The sequence below is a fragment of the Trichosurus vulpecula genome, chromosome 3 (assembly GCF_011100635.1).
Source record: "Trichosurus vulpecula isolate mTriVul1 chromosome 3, mTriVul1.pri, whole genome shotgun sequence".
Lineage (NCBI taxonomy): Eukaryota > Metazoa > Chordata > Mammalia > Diprotodontia > Phalangeridae > Trichosurus > Trichosurus vulpecula.
The window spans coordinates 426,720,305-426,737,402 of NC_050575.1; the positions used below are offsets into that span (position 1 = coordinate 426,720,305).

Consider the following 17,098-nt stretch of genomic DNA (forward strand, 5'->3'; position numbering starts at 1 on the left):
CTGAGGCAGCAAAAGCTATAGACATTGATGGAGATTGGTGTTTCAACAATCCGGCTAGCAGCTGTTGTGGGGGTGAAAGACCAATACAAACCCAACAACAAAAATGCTACCAGCACACTGCAAAAGCACAGGTTCTTTTGATCTGCTTTAGTAAGGAAAGCAACGTTAAGAGGTTGACAAGCTTACTTTAATTCAGCATACAAATATCATTCACTTAGTTCAGGGGAAAAGACCAGCACCCTGAACTTCAGAATAAAACACAAACAAAGTACAAACATGGACAGACAGACCTTGTCTGATTCAAATCCCAATACATAGTTACAAGAGTTTAACAAAGTCTCAGCATCCGGGTTACAAGCTGGAGGGCTTCTTAGCTACAGCTGCCCGGAGTCTCTGCATCAGCACCATGGTGAGGGAGAGCCCTAAACAAATTACAAACATGACAGCAGACCAAATACAGATTCATAGTTACCAGCATCTAGGTTCAGCCCGGGAGCTCATAACGAGGACTGGCCCAGAGTCACTCACACCACCACTGCTGTGGGTAAGGGCTCCAAAGAACAGAAAGCCAACCCCTGGTTTTATATCTTTTTCAGGGTCGGGGATGAGTCACACATGCGACTCACCCACGTGTCCTAGAATCGTCACAAAGAGGCGACTTAAACCCACATGGTCTAAAAGCTTCTGCTGTCCCAGACATGTCACTCAAACTCATGGGTAAACTTGACCCTCCCCTGAGGCAAGGAAGCACCCAGGACACCCAAATCAAATCAAGGAAACAAAGGCCAAACTCTTCAAGGGCACTTGGTTGAACTAAGTGCTAAGAGCCCATTTTGCTTACCAACATAATTGGGCAGAAGGAAAAGCCAAGAAACATTGTCTTTGGTTTCCATTTCAATATCAGTTTCGCTAAGATTCACTATTTTTTCTTACTGTGGGGTTTTTGCCTTGCTTCTTTCATAACTCCTCCATTCCTTCCTTCTATGTAAATGTATGCTTTTCTTGAATCAGTTTTTGATAAAAATGTCTGACATTTGCATAGAAATGTAAGTTTTGCAATGTCTTTTATAGACAGTACTTCCTTTGATCTTTGCAAAATGAAATGATAGGGCAGCCTTACACACACACACACACACACACACACACACACATATTTATATACACCCGCTGTACCTTGGCAATGTGGGATATGTATGTGTATATTACGTAAGTGTGTGTATATTTATATATGTATATACATGCTCATATATATATGTACATGTATACAAAGATATAGCTAGATATGCCCACAATGCTAATATGTGTGTGTGTGTGTATGTGTGTGTTTGCGTCTATACACACACTCACACGATGCCAGTGTAGGGTGGAGATGTTTAACATGTTAATTCCCCAATTCTTTCAATAGTTTCATTTCTCCAGAATCTTAGGGCATAATGATCTAACTTTTGGACTTCCACTGGTAAGCTTTACTCCTTAATTATTTGTTGTTCAGTCACTAAGTTATATCCAACTCTTCATCACCCCATGGACCATAGCATGCCAATACTGTCCATGTTGGGTTTTTTTTGTTTGTTTTGTTTTGTTTTTTTGCAAAGATATTGGAGTGGTTTTCCACTTCCTTCCCCACTGGGTTAAGGTAAACAAAGGTTAACTGATTTGCCCAGGGTCACTCAGCTAGTAAGGGTCTGAGGCTGGATTTGAACTCAAGTCCTCCTAACTCCAGGATCAGTGCTCTATCTACTGAGCCAGCTAGCTGCTTTAATTACTAGTTGATATCAGTTATCCAGGCAATTTAGCATTTAAAAAATATCATTTACTTAGGTGGCATAATAGGAACAGTTATTACAAAACATTCTCCTTTAAAAGTTTGTGACACATTCTAACATTGGGTCATAGAAGTACACAGAAGCGTGTGCTGCAGCTTTGAGAGCACAATGGCGAATGGGAAACTCAAACTTCCTGGTTTCAGGAAGTCATTTTCTCCCCTTCCTCATTCACTCATAAAGTTCCCTTGGAAGTGCTGTAGATCTCTCCTGGGCTTCGTGTAGGGTTCTGAAGTGGCCTTTTCTCAATGCATCTAGCTCTTTCTAGGCTCCAAATGAAGAAACTCCTGCCAATCATTGAGTTTCTAGGGACACTACTAAGATTTTGATGAAAAATCTAAATCCTTTGCCCCTCCAAAGTTCACAAGGTTCTCCTCTGGTCAGTGGGATTTAGATTGGTAGTGAAGAGAATGAGGCTTTTCTCCTCTCCTCATAATTGTCCCATCTAAGGCAGAATTTTGGATAGAATCTTAGAATCTTGGGCTTAGATGGAACTGTGCTCACCTGGGTCACTACCTGATTCTCCCCAGTTCTGGTATTTTTATACCTCAGGCTATGATAGTTTCTTCAGCTAATTTTAATATACCACGTGTATGGCATTGTTTAATGTATTCAGTGACTTTCAATGACTTGACTTAATGCACATTGTATAACTCTTTTGATTGATTAATTAATTGACTCCTAGGTGGTGTTTCTGATCAACTGATTCAATGGACCCCCACCTGGATAAGCAGATCATAAATCTATAGCTGAATAGTAGAATAGGTTGCCCAATAACCTCCTTTTACAGTGAGGAAACTGAGGCCCAGAGGGGGAAAATAATCTACCCAAAGTCACAAAGGTAAGCTCTGTTAGAGACAGGATTTTAAATCAGATGCTTTGAATCAAGAGCCAGTGTTTCTCTTATCACACCACGCTGCTTACAAACACCTCATTTTACTCAAGGGCAACCTTCTACTTCGGATTTTTCCTGATGTATCGACCCCAGTGACTTCATCTCAAAATCACTTTGTACCTGCTTTGTATGTGCCTGTATACAGACATGTTGCCTTCCCCCAGGCAAATGTTAAACTTCTTGATGCAAGGGATTGATTTCATCTTTGTCTTTGTATACGTGGCACCTGGTACAGTTTCTGGCATATAGTTGGTGCATAATAAATACTTGTTTATTGGTGAGTTGATCAGTTAATTGACTGATGCTATAACAGAGAAAGGGAGTTTGTAAAGAGCCCAATTCCAACTCCAGTTCTTTGGCTCCAATCCCATCCCACTTTCTGAGTAATAAGTTCAGGAATCTTTGATACAGTGTGACAATATCCAGTTTACAACAAAACACAGTTTGATTCAACAAGTCTTTATTATTACTATGACACAGTGGCTAGGCAATGGGGCTTCCAAGATGAAAAAGAAACTCTGAAACCAGATCCTGTTTTTATTTTCTTTTCAAGGATGAAAACTTCTCTCCCGTGATGACTTGTGAAAATGTTTGGCTCACTTGCACATAGCCTTTCAGGAGGGCAACACAATTGATTTGTGTGTGTATTTCTCAGCCCAAGAGACTTTTCCTGACATAGCCCTTCCTCTTGATGCTCTCCTGAGATGAAGGAGCTGTCAAGAGAACTCCTTTCAAGAGTAGGACACCAGAATATACCATGTTGCACTTTATTTTTATTCTTAAAGGGTATGAAAAAATGTGTCAGCTGGGTTCAACCACGCATAAATTGAATCATGTTGAAATGTCAGCAGGATGGTAAGGATGAGACAAGAAAAGTCTTAAAAAAAGGTTGAGCACATGTCAAGGAAGACTTCACACACACACACACACATTACATACACATATAGACATACAATGTAGATGTGTTATCTGTGCATGATTAACTAATAGGTTCCCTGAAGTAATTATAATAAAGAAAAACATGTTCAAATAATATTTTATCATCAGCATCTCCAGGTAAATGTGTATAATCAAGCAGCATTACCAATAAGTCCTTTGAAACTCAATCCACAAGAGTTTATGCTTTGTCCAGGCCCAGTTCCTCTGGAGTAGAGATTCCCAACTCGTCTAAAGTTGGTCTAAATTCCTGGATAATATACGGGCAGATTTCCTTATGAGGTCCTGCTTTGTCCTTCACAACCTTTAGAATGCAAACTGCACTAGCAAAATCATCTAACCCCTCTGCATGCCCTCAAAGCAGCATCAATGATTTTGGGTTCTGGAACTAGGTCATAGCCAACCAGTGTATTGGTTCCTTTTCATATCAAGCATCAAGATCTGGTGTGCTGAAGTATGTCACCCAGCGAGCATCAAACTCCTCATCTGTCCATGGGAGTAGCAATGAACTGACTGGATAGCAGTGAGAGAGGTGGAGGACATCCAGGAGGAGGGCGCTGCAGCCCCTGTCTTCAGCAGCAGGACCCGCACTGAGGCGGAGCAACGGCTTAGAGTGCGGCCAGCATGGCAACAGCAGGAGAGGGCAACTGACTGACCAAACCACTGACTGCCGACTGCTCAGGACACAAGCTGAAGAGCGGGAGCCTGGAATGCCTCTTTCAACCCCAAGAAACATAGATATCTAACTACTGGTAATACCACAAGGAACTCTGACTAACCCTAGAAGGAACTGATATTGAAAGAGAAGTACACTCCTTGCCCCCAGACGTGTGTTATCCAAATAATTTATGGGCAGAGTAAAGGGCTAAGACCAGCTCCTTAGTTTCACCATTTTGTGGCTGTACTAACAATTTGGCTAGCAGCTACTGCGGCTGTGTAAAACCAGCAACAATCAGCATACAGAAGGGCTGCTAATACAAGTTCTTTGATCTGCTTTGTTAAGGAAAGTGACTTTGAGGAGTTAACAATCTCACTTTAATTAAACATGCAAATATCATTCACTTAGTTCAGGAGGAAAAGCCAGAAACCTGAACTTCAGAGCAAATACAAATGCCTTGCAAACATACACTATATAAATGGACCAAATCACAATTCATAGTTATCAGGAAAGCATCAACATCTGGGTTTACAAGGCAGGGTGCTCTTAATGGCTGCCCAGAGTTTCTTTGAGTCACACACCACTCTTCCAGTGACTGAGAGCCCCAAAGGAGAAAGCCAACCTCTGGGTTTATATATCTTGTTCAGGGTCAAAGGGCGTTACCATGTGTAACTCAAACCTACATGAACAAGAACTGCCACACACCTGGGACGCAAAAGCCTCTGGCATCACAAACCTGGGACTCAAAAGCCTCTGGTATCACAAACATGTCACGCAAACCAGGCTTTCCCTTGAGGCAAAAAGGTCATGGAAGACTCCTAATTTAATCAAAGAAACAAAGGCTGGACTCATCAAGGGCACTTGATTAAATAAGTGCTCCAAAAGAGAAAACAGTAAAATAAAAAGTCCCACCTTAATTAATATTACACTGTCTTAGACACAATTACTTCTTTTCCAACTTTAAGGGTCACACATAAACCTCTTCTCTCTTCAACAAGCAGGTAGTGCTCAGGAAATCCTTTTATCCCTTCATAAGAATAATGCCCAAACTTTCAAAACTGTAGTTGATAGAGAGACAACCCAAGCTGACCTCACCTAGGAACTTCTTCCCATTTCCTAACCTGAATACTATATACTAAGGGCCAACTTCACAAGAGACCTCCATTCTTCTACCTAGGACATTAGTTTTCAGGGGCTATCATAATGTGTCCATACACCCTATTCCATGGCTGTCATTCCTCAGATAAAGCGCTATAGTATTTGGATAGTACATGCAAACACATTCAAGCTGTTACCTTTGGTAAAGTACTCCATAACTTGGTAATTCATTCCATGATTCAGTTTCCTCATCTGTAATATAGAGAGTTGTTGTCAATGATCTCTGTTGTCCTTTTATTCTCTCAAACTTTGATCCTATAATTCAATTATCCTCCAGATATGTAATACACTACCTAATCACAACCTTCAACTTATAGAAACTATAGCTTCCTTCAGGCACAGCTAAGGTATCAACACCATAAAAATATTCTTAATTCCGTTAGTTATTAGCACCTTCTTCCTCTTAAATTTACTTGGTGTTTATTTGCATATTTTCTTCCACTTTAGATTGTAAGTTCCTTGCAGATACTGATTTCATTTGCCCCTTTTTGTATCCCAGTCACTTACCACAGTGTATGGCATGTAGCAGGTGCTTAATAAACATTTACTGAATTGACTGAAGTACATGTGTGTATGTAAATATATATATACATATATATATATATATACATATATATATAATGAATATATATAGTTTTATATAGATATAGTTATATATACATATTGGATATTTACTTGAATTCATATGGTATCTAATTCCTTGAAGTTCCCTATTACGTAAGGACAGGGCCTATTTTAACTTTGCAATTGTATTCTCAGTGTCTTGGGCATCAAATTTTCTAAATAAATGTTTATTTAAAGAAATGTTGAATTAGCTTTAGTGTCTTTTTTATTATATCTGCAAAACCTAACCTATGGCAATACATTCTTACCAGCTTTTGTGACTTATACCCCACTAGTGCATGGCATTCCAATATCGATAGCTTACACTCTAGTCCAAAACCCAAAATATCATTGCCCAATGCTCCCTTCTTGACCAGCTCTTTCCTTCCTCAGTCCCATGCATTTTAATTTTCTATTTCACCATCCCAGAGTTGGAAGTGACTTCAGAAACCATATAATCAGCTTAACAACCCTTTGGCCATACCCTATAAAAGAAATCCAACATACATATGAAGAATTCCAGTAATAGAAAACCTGCTCTCATCCAAAGTAACCCATTTCACATTTCAGTAGGAGTAATAACCTAGACATTAGTCATTGAATAAATCATGTAATAGGCTACTTGGCAATTCTTTTCCCCTCCCCACTCCATTGATTATACTTATATTTTCTAGTCTAGGGCCAGGCAGAATATGTCTAACCACTCATCAGCATGACAGCCATTCAAATACTTGAAGACAAGCATCATATTCCTTATAAATCTATTCTTCAGGGTAAGATCCCTAATTTATTCAATTGTTCTTTCTCTGTCATGGTCAGTAACTTTCCTTGTTATTTTTCTCTAGACATTTCTAAATAGTCAGAGGCTTTACTGAAATGTTTCTTTGTATCTTGGCTCTTCCCTGGACTGTTGTACCAGAGGTCTTTCCAGGTTCTTATTGATGTCACCCAAATTATTGCTAACCTCTGCTCAGGCAGAAAACCACTTACACACCAAGTAAGTCTGATAAACTTCTTTTCTGATTTACTGCAATCCATTCAAGTCAACAGGTAATAATTATTAATTTTCTACAGAAAGCAAGATGTTCTGCCAGTCATTAGGATATAAAGTCAAAAATGAAACCAATCCTTCCCGCAAGACCTTACATTTGACTGGAGGATATGTTATTTATTCAGATAATCAAAGAGAAGGTAGCTTTGAGAAAGAGAATGCCTTAATAAATGGGAAAATCATGAAGATGTGGCGTAACAGTCAATATTGGAAGGAAGACCAATATACCAACAGGGGGAAGGAAAGGGGAAGTATGATGAAGAAATGAGAACTACACAAGAGCAAGAGATAGAATATTAAGTTCAGGAATGCATGAGTAGGTGGCTTGGCTGTAAAAATGAATATGTGAATGGTGTTAATAATAAATAAAGCTGTCAATGTGATGGTACATGTCTGCAATTATAGCTACAGGTTGGCAGATTTCTTCAGCTCTTAAGTTGTGAACTGCAATAGTCCATGCTGGTTAAGATGTCTCCATTAAGTTCATCACTAATACAGTGAGCCTTGAGGAATGCATGGGGTCAGGGGGCACCAAGTTGCCTTGGGAGGGGTGAACCTGCCTAATTGGGAAAGAGCAAAGTCCAAACTTTTGTGCTGATCAGAGGGGAATGAAGCTCCTTAGTAGGCTCTACAATTTCAGTCTGTGGAATATAGGAAGACCCAGTCTTAAAAAGAAGAAGAAAGAGAAGAAGAAGAAGAAGAAGAAGAAGAAGAAGAAGAAGAAGAAGAAGAAGAAGAAGAAGAAGAAGAAGAAGAAGAAGAAGAAGAAGAAGAAGAAGAAGAAGAAGAAATGTTCAGAATATCAGTGGGAATTAAATTGTGAGAGACATTAAATGCTAGTCAAAGTCTGTGTTATAGTTTATAAACTGCATCAGTGGAGCTGTCCAAATAGAGGATATTAGAGAAACTGTAGCTGGGATTCACCCTTCAGGTAGGGATTTTATTAGATGACCTCTGAGGCCCCTTCTAACTCAGTTTCTATGACTCTAGGATCTAGGGAATAGAACATAGAAATAAAATCTAAGAATAATGTTTAATGAAACTAAATTGTGGAATAAGTTTAAATTTCAGCACTTCCTTGAAAAAAAAATGTGCTGACAGGTTTTAGTCCCAAGCATTCATCCAAAGTCCTTGACAAACACCCCAAGAGCACATCTATCATGATCAGGTCATCAAGACCTTGAGTTGTAACTAAACCTATGGCTATGAAATTATTTTGTATAAGTGAGGAAATCGGAGTGTGACCGTGTATATAGAAATACACAAGTGATGATCTATTCTATTTCTACTGAGGATAAGTTAAAATAAAATGGTATTTAAACACAGTCATATATGAAACAAGGAAGACTTTAATTATACCAAATGTTAATCATTGTACTTTGTATCCTTAGCACAAATTATAGTTCCCACATTAAAATACTAATTAATAATAATAACTAGCATTTATGTGGCACTTTAAGGTTCTCAAAGTAGTTTACAAATATCTCATTTGACACTCAATAAATAAACTTAATAAAGTATATGTTGATTGCCCTATTTATATGAAAATTGGTATCTGTCCCTGTCAGTAGAGACATAAGGCATAATTAGAAAGAATCTGTGGGGGGTGCAGTGAAAAGGGCATTGAGTTCTGAATTGAAACATTCAGTATAAAACTCTGCTATGCTACCTACAGTTCAAACTTGTGACAATGGATGGCATTGCCCTCTCCGAAACTCAATTACCTCACCTGCAAATTGATAGAAGGAAGGTAAGACTAATTAATCTCTGAGATCGTTTCTTTTCTAGGTATGACACTGTGATTATATGAGTTTTCCATGAAATTCTTATTGAGGTAGACTGTTAAAAGGGATTAGAGGTAGGATTAAAGTCTCTTTTCCCTTATGCATGTATAGGAATAAGAGAATCACAGTTAGGAAATGGCTTCCTAGCCATCTCATCCAACACATGCCTAAAAGGAATACCCACTCTACTCTACCTTAGAAATGTTCCTCCATTTCCCACTGGAAGACCTCCTCTTAGGAGAAATCAATCACTTCCTAAGGCAATCAATTCTGCATTTGGGTGGTTTTATTAGGAAATGGTGTTGTTCTTGTTTTTATGTTGTTGGCACCATTGCTGCTGCTGCTGTTGTTCTTGGTTTTGCCCTGACATCAAGTCTAAATAGGGCTGTTTCCAGTGTCCACTCATAGCTCCTGTCTCTGCTTCCCCCATCCCCAGAAACCAGAACAAGCCTGATCCTCTGATCTGTCTTTCACAGGAGAGTTCTTCAAATAATTGAATATACCATCATGAAGCATCCTTGACCTCCAGTCTTCTCTTTTTCATGTCAAACATCCTGGTTTCTTCTTCCTGTCTTCTATGGCAGAGATTCAAGGCCTTTCACGAGCCTTGTAGTCTTTTCTAGTTTAACAACATCCTTCTTAAAATGATCAAAATATTCCAGATATATTCCAACCAAGATAGAACACTGAGGGATCAGCATCTCCCTGTTCCTGGAAGAAATGCCACTCTTTAAAAAATATTTTATTAAATATTTCCAAATTAGATGGAAGAAAATTTAATGGTCTTTTTTTTCTAAATTTCCATGTTCCAAATTCTCTTTCTCCCACCCACTCCTCCACCTCCCTGAAAGGCAAGAAATTTTATTTCAATTATACATGTGAAATCATACAGAACATATCTCCATGCTAACAATACTGCAAAAGGAATCACAAAGTAAAACAATAAAAATAAGTAAATTGTTTAAAATGTGCCTTAATCTGTACCCAGAGTTCGTTTATTCTCTCTCTGGAGGTAGATGGCATTTTCATCATGGGTTCTTTGGAATTGTCTTGGATCATTTTCTTGATTGGAATAGCCATACTTTTCACAGTTGATCATCCATACAATATGCAAAGCCATTCTTAACGTAGCTCAAGTTTGTAAAGAAGGATAAACAGAAGGTAAATAAACAGGGTAAGTATAGAGTAGTTATGAGTATGCTTTAGTTATATCATCTTGGCTTGGAGGTATGGCCACCAAAGTGGGGAAAATGCTTTGGACTTGAGATTTAAAGTGTAACTCAGACATTGGCAAGAAAACATATTTCTCCGCCACATTAATAACTACTTAATATCTGAGATCCAGGTTTTTTTTTTCTTCTTCCTATTTCCTCATTCTCTACTAGGTCAAATCAGCCTCTGAAGAACAGGGCTAAGGATGAAATTTGATTAACATTCTTTTAGATCTTGTTTGAGATCCCACTTAACTGGAGAATTCTCTCTCTCATCACCTCTGACTCTAAAATTTAGCACAATGACTGGAATATAATAAAATGAATCTAATCTAGGTAACTTTGTTGCATTCAGACAAGCTTGGGTGGAGGTTGGTCCCTTTGTCTAGATTACCTGAGGCAGGGGTGTAATGGCCAGAGAGGAGTAAAAGTGATGCAATCTAAATCACACACACCCATTCCTCAGTCTCTCATTAGAATAGGTCCACCTTTTGTTCTAATATTCATTTACTCATTAATTCTTAACCAATCAGAGTTGATTTCTGCCTGTCAGGAACACTCACTCTTCCAAAGGTATATATGCATCAAAAGGCCTCCATGAGGAGTCTTTGATTCATGAAGGAAATCCAAAATGACCATCCTTTTATTAATTATTTCCTAGCCATCATTAATAAAATCATTATTCAGAAATTATGTCTTTGGGACTTTTCATACATCACACTTTCTTTCTCCCTTCCACAGTCAAATCATGTGCTTTTCTTAATTTTCTTAGTCATTGCACTTTTCCCCTCTCTTTCATATTATCGAATCTATGACTGTGTATGTTGAGACATGTACATTTACATTTGGTGTCCTCTAGTAGAACAGTAGCTTCTCAGAGAACTGAGTTATTAAAAATTACCTTGTGTCCCTAACACCTAGGACAGTGCCCTTCAGTCAGTCAAAAAGCCTTTAAGAGCTTATTCTGACTAATGTGAAAATATGTTTAATAAGAATGTATATGTACAGCCTATATCAGATTTAATACCACCCGGGGGATGGGGAGAAAATTTAGAACTCAAAATCTTATGAAAGTGAAAGTTGAAAATTGAAAAAAATACTATTTTTTAAAAGAGCTCACTATATCCCAGTCATTGTGCTACATTCTAGACATCGAAGAAAGGCAAAAACAGTCCCTGACCTCAAGGCACTCACATTTTAATGTGGTATACAAATATGAAAATAAACATTTATGTGGAAAATACATACAGAAAACATAGAAGATGACCTTAGATGGAGAAAAATAAAACTTTAGCTAAGAGAATTGGAAATGCTTCCTGTAGAAGGTGAAATTTGATCTGAGACTTGAAGAAGACCAAGGAAATGGAGGCAGAGGTGATGAGGGAGAGAATTCAAGATATGGGAGACAGCCAGTGCAGAAACAGGGAGGTGCAAGAACAGCAAATAGAGTACTGTAATAGGGGGTAAATATAAATAAATTTATTGTTTTGGATTAGATATACTAGAAAGAACAGGAAGAAGTACCTATCCAAGCATCAAAATGCTGATCGTATGTGTGACTATTATGATCTCCATATGTTTAGTAACTTGTTTATCTTTGTCAATGCTCCTGATTATGGACAGAGCAATGGATAACAGACATTATCCTAAGCTTTCATCGTTTTGATCTTTTTATGCAATGCATCCTTCATTTCCTCCAAAATCCATCCCTCTTCATCACAGTCTGCCAACTGCATTCCAGTGTGACCCTGATGACTATAGAGGGAATCTTCTCCTCTGGGATGTTCTGACCAGCCCATCTCCTGCTTTCCTTAGCTGACAGGGAGCTTGCCAGCACACTGTTTTGCTCTGTTACCCTCCTGAGCTCTGTCCAGGTGCTGAACACAAGAGCCTGTGAATAAATGATGAGGCAAACAAAGTTTTAGCTGTGAGCAGACTGTGTTACATTTGCATAGCTGTAATGTTGGATTCATTATTCATGAGCATATGCTATAATGTCCCTCCCCTTCCAGCAGGCCCCCACTGCATCTTGGAGAGAATTCTTCTTCTCATGAAGTGATGGAGTACTCTCTCTCTCCCTCTCTCTGTTTCTCCTCCTTCTCCTCCTCCTCGTCTTCCTCCTTTCTGTCCTCTCTATCTATTCTTCATTCTTGCTCCTCTGTCCTCCAAAAAGCAATAACATTTACAATATAACATAAAAATAAAACCAACAGTTTTTAGACTGATAGATCTAAGCATATGGGTCAAAGAAAGTTAGTAGTAAAGAACAACTCATTTAGAATTCTAGTGCAGGAGCCCACTCCACTCTACATCTGCTGCTCTGCTTGGTTTCAACTCAACAGAACAAATTGTCCCTCCCAGGTTAAATTTGCCACCTCTAATCTCATCACCATTCTGTTATTCAATCCTTGACTTTCACCACACCCATTGGCCTCTTTTACCCTCCAGTTGGAGGGCTGGAGCATGGAGTACCAAGATCCTTCTATTGTCTTCATTTTATATGGCACAGAAACTGGTCTTCTTCCCTTCTATTCTGCTTACACTGTTTTTTTGCCTTAAGAACTGTGGTAACTGCTTTTCTAGGGATTGAAGGTGAGGAAAGTGCTTAACAGAACACCTGGGATGGGTCCTTTGCCTGTGTCAGCTATTCTCAAGAATGATTCTCCAGAACAAAGCCTATCCCTTCCCTTGAATTAATTGGAATTTGTCCTTTTCCACCGGTGGCTAAAAGGTTGTCCAAGGATTTCCCTAATAAATCCAGGCATCTCTCTCCACCCCAGATTAACGCATACTCAGTATGATCCCAGAAAAATTGGTAAATAGCTTATTTTTGGTTGCATTTTATTTTCTTGCTGTTGTTCAGTTATTGGGGTATATTGTATGTTCAGGGAGAACTGGTACCTCTGGTGTGATGGCTGCCCAGCCCTTTTCAGGGTTGCTTTCCACCTTTGGTGTCCACCTGTTCCACCCAACTCTCACCGATGGTTCCAAGAAACCGTAGCATGCACAATGGCCATCTCAAAGCCATTGGTGAGTAAGGTGGGGGTGTCTACCCCAAGCATATGAAGACTTCCCCTGGTGGAATGAGAGTTTGAGAACAATTTGTTCCAACGGCCATGAAGGCAGCTGTAGCAGGTGCTGTGTAGTGCTCAGAGCTTGGTTAGACATCAAAGATGCCAAGGTCACTCATTGTTTCTTGAGCCATCATCAGTCATCTTGATTCTGTCCTGTCAATGGACTGTAATGACTCTGGTGGAAAGAGTGAGGCCAACGACTTCCTGCAACTCTGCCTCACTTGAATGCAATTTATGCACAAACCAAAATGCATCACTTATGCCATAATCAGTTACTTCAGTCATATCCAATTATTTGTGGCCCCTTTTGGGATTTTCTTAGCAAAGATGCTGGAATGATTTGACATTTCCTTCTTCAGCTCATTTTACAGATGAGGCAATGGAGCCAAACAGGTTAGGTGACTTGCCCAGGGGCACACAGCTAGGTTAGAAAGTGTTGGAGGCAAGATTTGAACTCACAAAAATGAATCTTCCTGACTGCAGGCCTGTCACTCTATTCAATCCGTGCCTAGCTGCTCAAGTAATCTATAATATATTTAATAAGTAGGGAAGTGGGCTACCCCTTCCACTTTACTATTAAATTATTTGCATGTACTATAAGAATTTGATTCACACTCTACTTTTCATCTCAACTTAAAATCTGGTAGAATAGGTAGAGATTTCAATTAAATGTAGTAAGTGTATTTGAATAGAGTTGGGGCCTACCTGACCCCCAATTCTAGTTTTATGTTATAGTTTTCTCACAAAAGTCAACTTTTTTGGAGGGGGAGATTTTCTGTTCCTTTAAGAAATGAAACTCACTGTCCCTAAGATAGAAGCATGGAGAATGTTACAATATGGAGAAGCCTATGGCCCTCTTAAAAAAAAAGGAATACTAGTGGTTGGACTTTAGTAATAAGTCTACTACTTCAACAGAGATTCACTCCTTTGTGTTAGCATGGCCCTCTCCAGGCCAAACTCTTTTAAAATATAAATGCCCCTAGGGAGGATTGAAGTCCAGACACCTAGTTACTTTAGCTGGAGGGGATCGCTGAAAAGAGTCAAAGAGTTAGGAATGATAAACTAGGAAAGCAAAAAAGACAAACTTTGCCAATTTCCCAATTTCCCTTGTTGCCTATTCTTATTCTGAGAATTAGGCTAGTTTATTTATCAGTAAGGTTTGTATATGCATATCCATCTCAAAGGAAAGTTATATAAGATAAGCTTTTGTAAACTGTAAAAAAACTGAATGGGGGGCAGAGCCAAGATGGCAGCTGGAAAGCAAGGACTTGTTTAAAGGACATTATATCCTGCTAAAAGGCACCATAAACAATGAAGCAATATCATTGCTTAACATATATGCACCAAGTGGTAAGACATACAAATTCTTAGAGGAGAGGTTAAGGGAATTACAGGAAGAAATAGACAGCAAAACTATAATATTGGAAGACCTCAACCTCCCCCTTTCTGAACTTGATAAATCTAACCTCAAAATAAATAAGAAAAAAGTTAAGGAGGTAAACAGAATTTTAGAAAAGGCACATATGATATACCTCTGGAGAAAACTGAATGGAGATAAAAAGGAATATACTTTCTTCTCAAAAGTACATGGCACATACTCAAAAATTGACCATGTACTAGGGCATAAAAACCTCACAATCCAGTGCAGAAAAGCAGAAGTAGTCAATGCATCCTTTTCAGATCATGATGCAATAAGAATCATTTTTAATAAAGTACCATGGAAAAATAAGCTAAAAAGTAATTGGGAACTAAATAATTTAATTCTAAAGAATGAGTGGGCCAAAGAACAAATCAGAGAAACAATTAATAACTTCATTCAAGAGAATGACAATAATGAAACAACATACCAAAACTTATGGGATGCAGCAAAAGCAGTTCTTAGGGGAAGTTTTATATCTCTAAATGCCTAGATAAATAAAATAGGGAAAGAGGAGATCAATGATCTGGGCATACAGCTGAAAAAGCTAGAAAAAGAGCAAATTGAAAACCCCCAATTAAATACCAAATTAGAAATACTGAAAATCAAAGGAGAGATTAATAAAATTGAAACCAAGAAAACTATTGAATTAATAAATAAAACAAAGAGCTGCTTTTATGAAAAAAGCAATAAAATTGATAAACCTTTGGCCAATTTGATTAAAAAAAAGAAAGAAGAAAATCAAATTACCAGTATCAAAAATGAAAAGGGTGAGGTCACCTCTAATGAAGAGGAAATCAAAACAATAATTAGGAATTATTTTGCCCAACTGTATGCCCATAAATTTGACAACCTTAGAGATATGGTTGAATATCTACAAAAACATAAAATGCCCAGGCTAACAGAGAAGGAAGTGAAATTTCTTAATGACCCCATATCAGAAAAAGAAATTGAGCATGCCATCAACGAACTCCCTAGGAAAAAAATCTCCAGGGCCAGATGGTTTTACATGTGAATTCTATCAAACATTCAAAGAACAACTAATTCCAATACTTTGTAGACTATTTGGGAAAATAGGTGAAGAAGGAGTCCTACCAAATTCTTTTTATGACACAAATATGGTACTAATACCCAAACCAGGTAGAGTTAAAACAGAGAAAGAAAATTATAGACCAATTTCTCTAATGAATATTGATGCAAAAATTTTAAATAAAATATTGGAGGCAAGATTTGAACTCACAAAAATGAATCTTCCTGACTGCAGGCCTGTCACTCTATTCAATCCGTGCCTAGCTGCTCAAGTAATCTATAATATATTTAATAAGTAGGGAAGTGGGCTACCCCCTCCACTTTACTATTAAATTATTTGCATGTACTATAAGAATTTGATTCACACTCTACTTTTCATCTCAACTTAAAATCTGGTAGAATAGGTAGAGATTTCAATTAAATGTAGTAAGTGTATTTGAATAGAGTTGGGGCCTACCTGACCCCCAATTCTAGTTTTATGTTATAGTTTTCTCACAAAAGTCAACTTTTTTGGAGGGGGAGATTTTCTGTTCCTTTAAGAAATGAAACTCACTGTCCCTAAGATATAGAAGCATGGAGAATGTTACAATATGGAGAAGCCTATGGCCCTCTTAAAAAAAAAGGAATACTAGTGGTTGGACTTTAGTAATAAGTCTACTACTTCAACAGAGATTCACTCCTTTGTGTTAGCGTGGCCCTCTCCAGGCCAAACTCTTTTAAAATATAAATGCCCCTAAGGAGGATTGAAGTCCAGACACCTAATTACTTTAGCTGGAGGGGATCGCTGAAAAGAGTCAAAGAGTTAGGAATGATAAACTAGGAAAGCAAAAAAGACAAACTTTGCCAATTTCCCAATTTCCCTTGCTGCCTATTCTTATTCTGAGAATTAGGCTAGTTTATTTATCAGTAAGGTTTGTATATGCATATCCATCTCAAAGGAAAGTTATATAAGATCAGCTTTTGTAAACTGTAAAAAAACTGAATGGGGGGCAGAGCCAAGATGGCAGCTGGAAAGCAAGGACTTGCTTAAGCTCTATCCCAGGTCCCTCCAAACACCTGTAGAAATGGCTCTGAACAAATTCTAGAGCTGCAGAACTGAGGAAATAGCAGAGGGAAACAAGGCTCCAGCCCAGGATGGTCACTGGGAAGGGTCTAGCACATGGAGATGGGAGCAGAGAGGAGCACAGCCCAGCATGGGCAGCGCCAGGACCAATTAGACAGGGAGCTGGGTGGAACAGGCTGTAGGGCCCTGAATCATTGAGCTGTGGCAGTTACCAGACTTCTCAACACACAAACACCAAAGACAACAGAGAAAGTTAGTGGGAAAAGCTGCTGGAACAGAGTGGAAAGAATTTGTGGTCAGCCACCTCCCCAGGGCGGCAGAAGTAGTGCTTAGTCTTAGGTTGCTTCCAGAGCTACAGCTGCAGCGGTGGTGGTGGCAGTAGCAGGATGCTCCTGA

The 17,098-nt window shown here is 38.6% G+C and overlaps 1 pseudogene; it reads right to left on the reverse strand.

Annotated features, from left to right (window-relative positions):
* Positions 1-3,697: 3,697 nt before the first annotated feature.
* On the reverse strand, positions 3,698-5,081 carry LOC118842808 (annotated as a pseudogene).
* Positions 5,082-17,098: the final 12,017 nt, after the last annotated feature.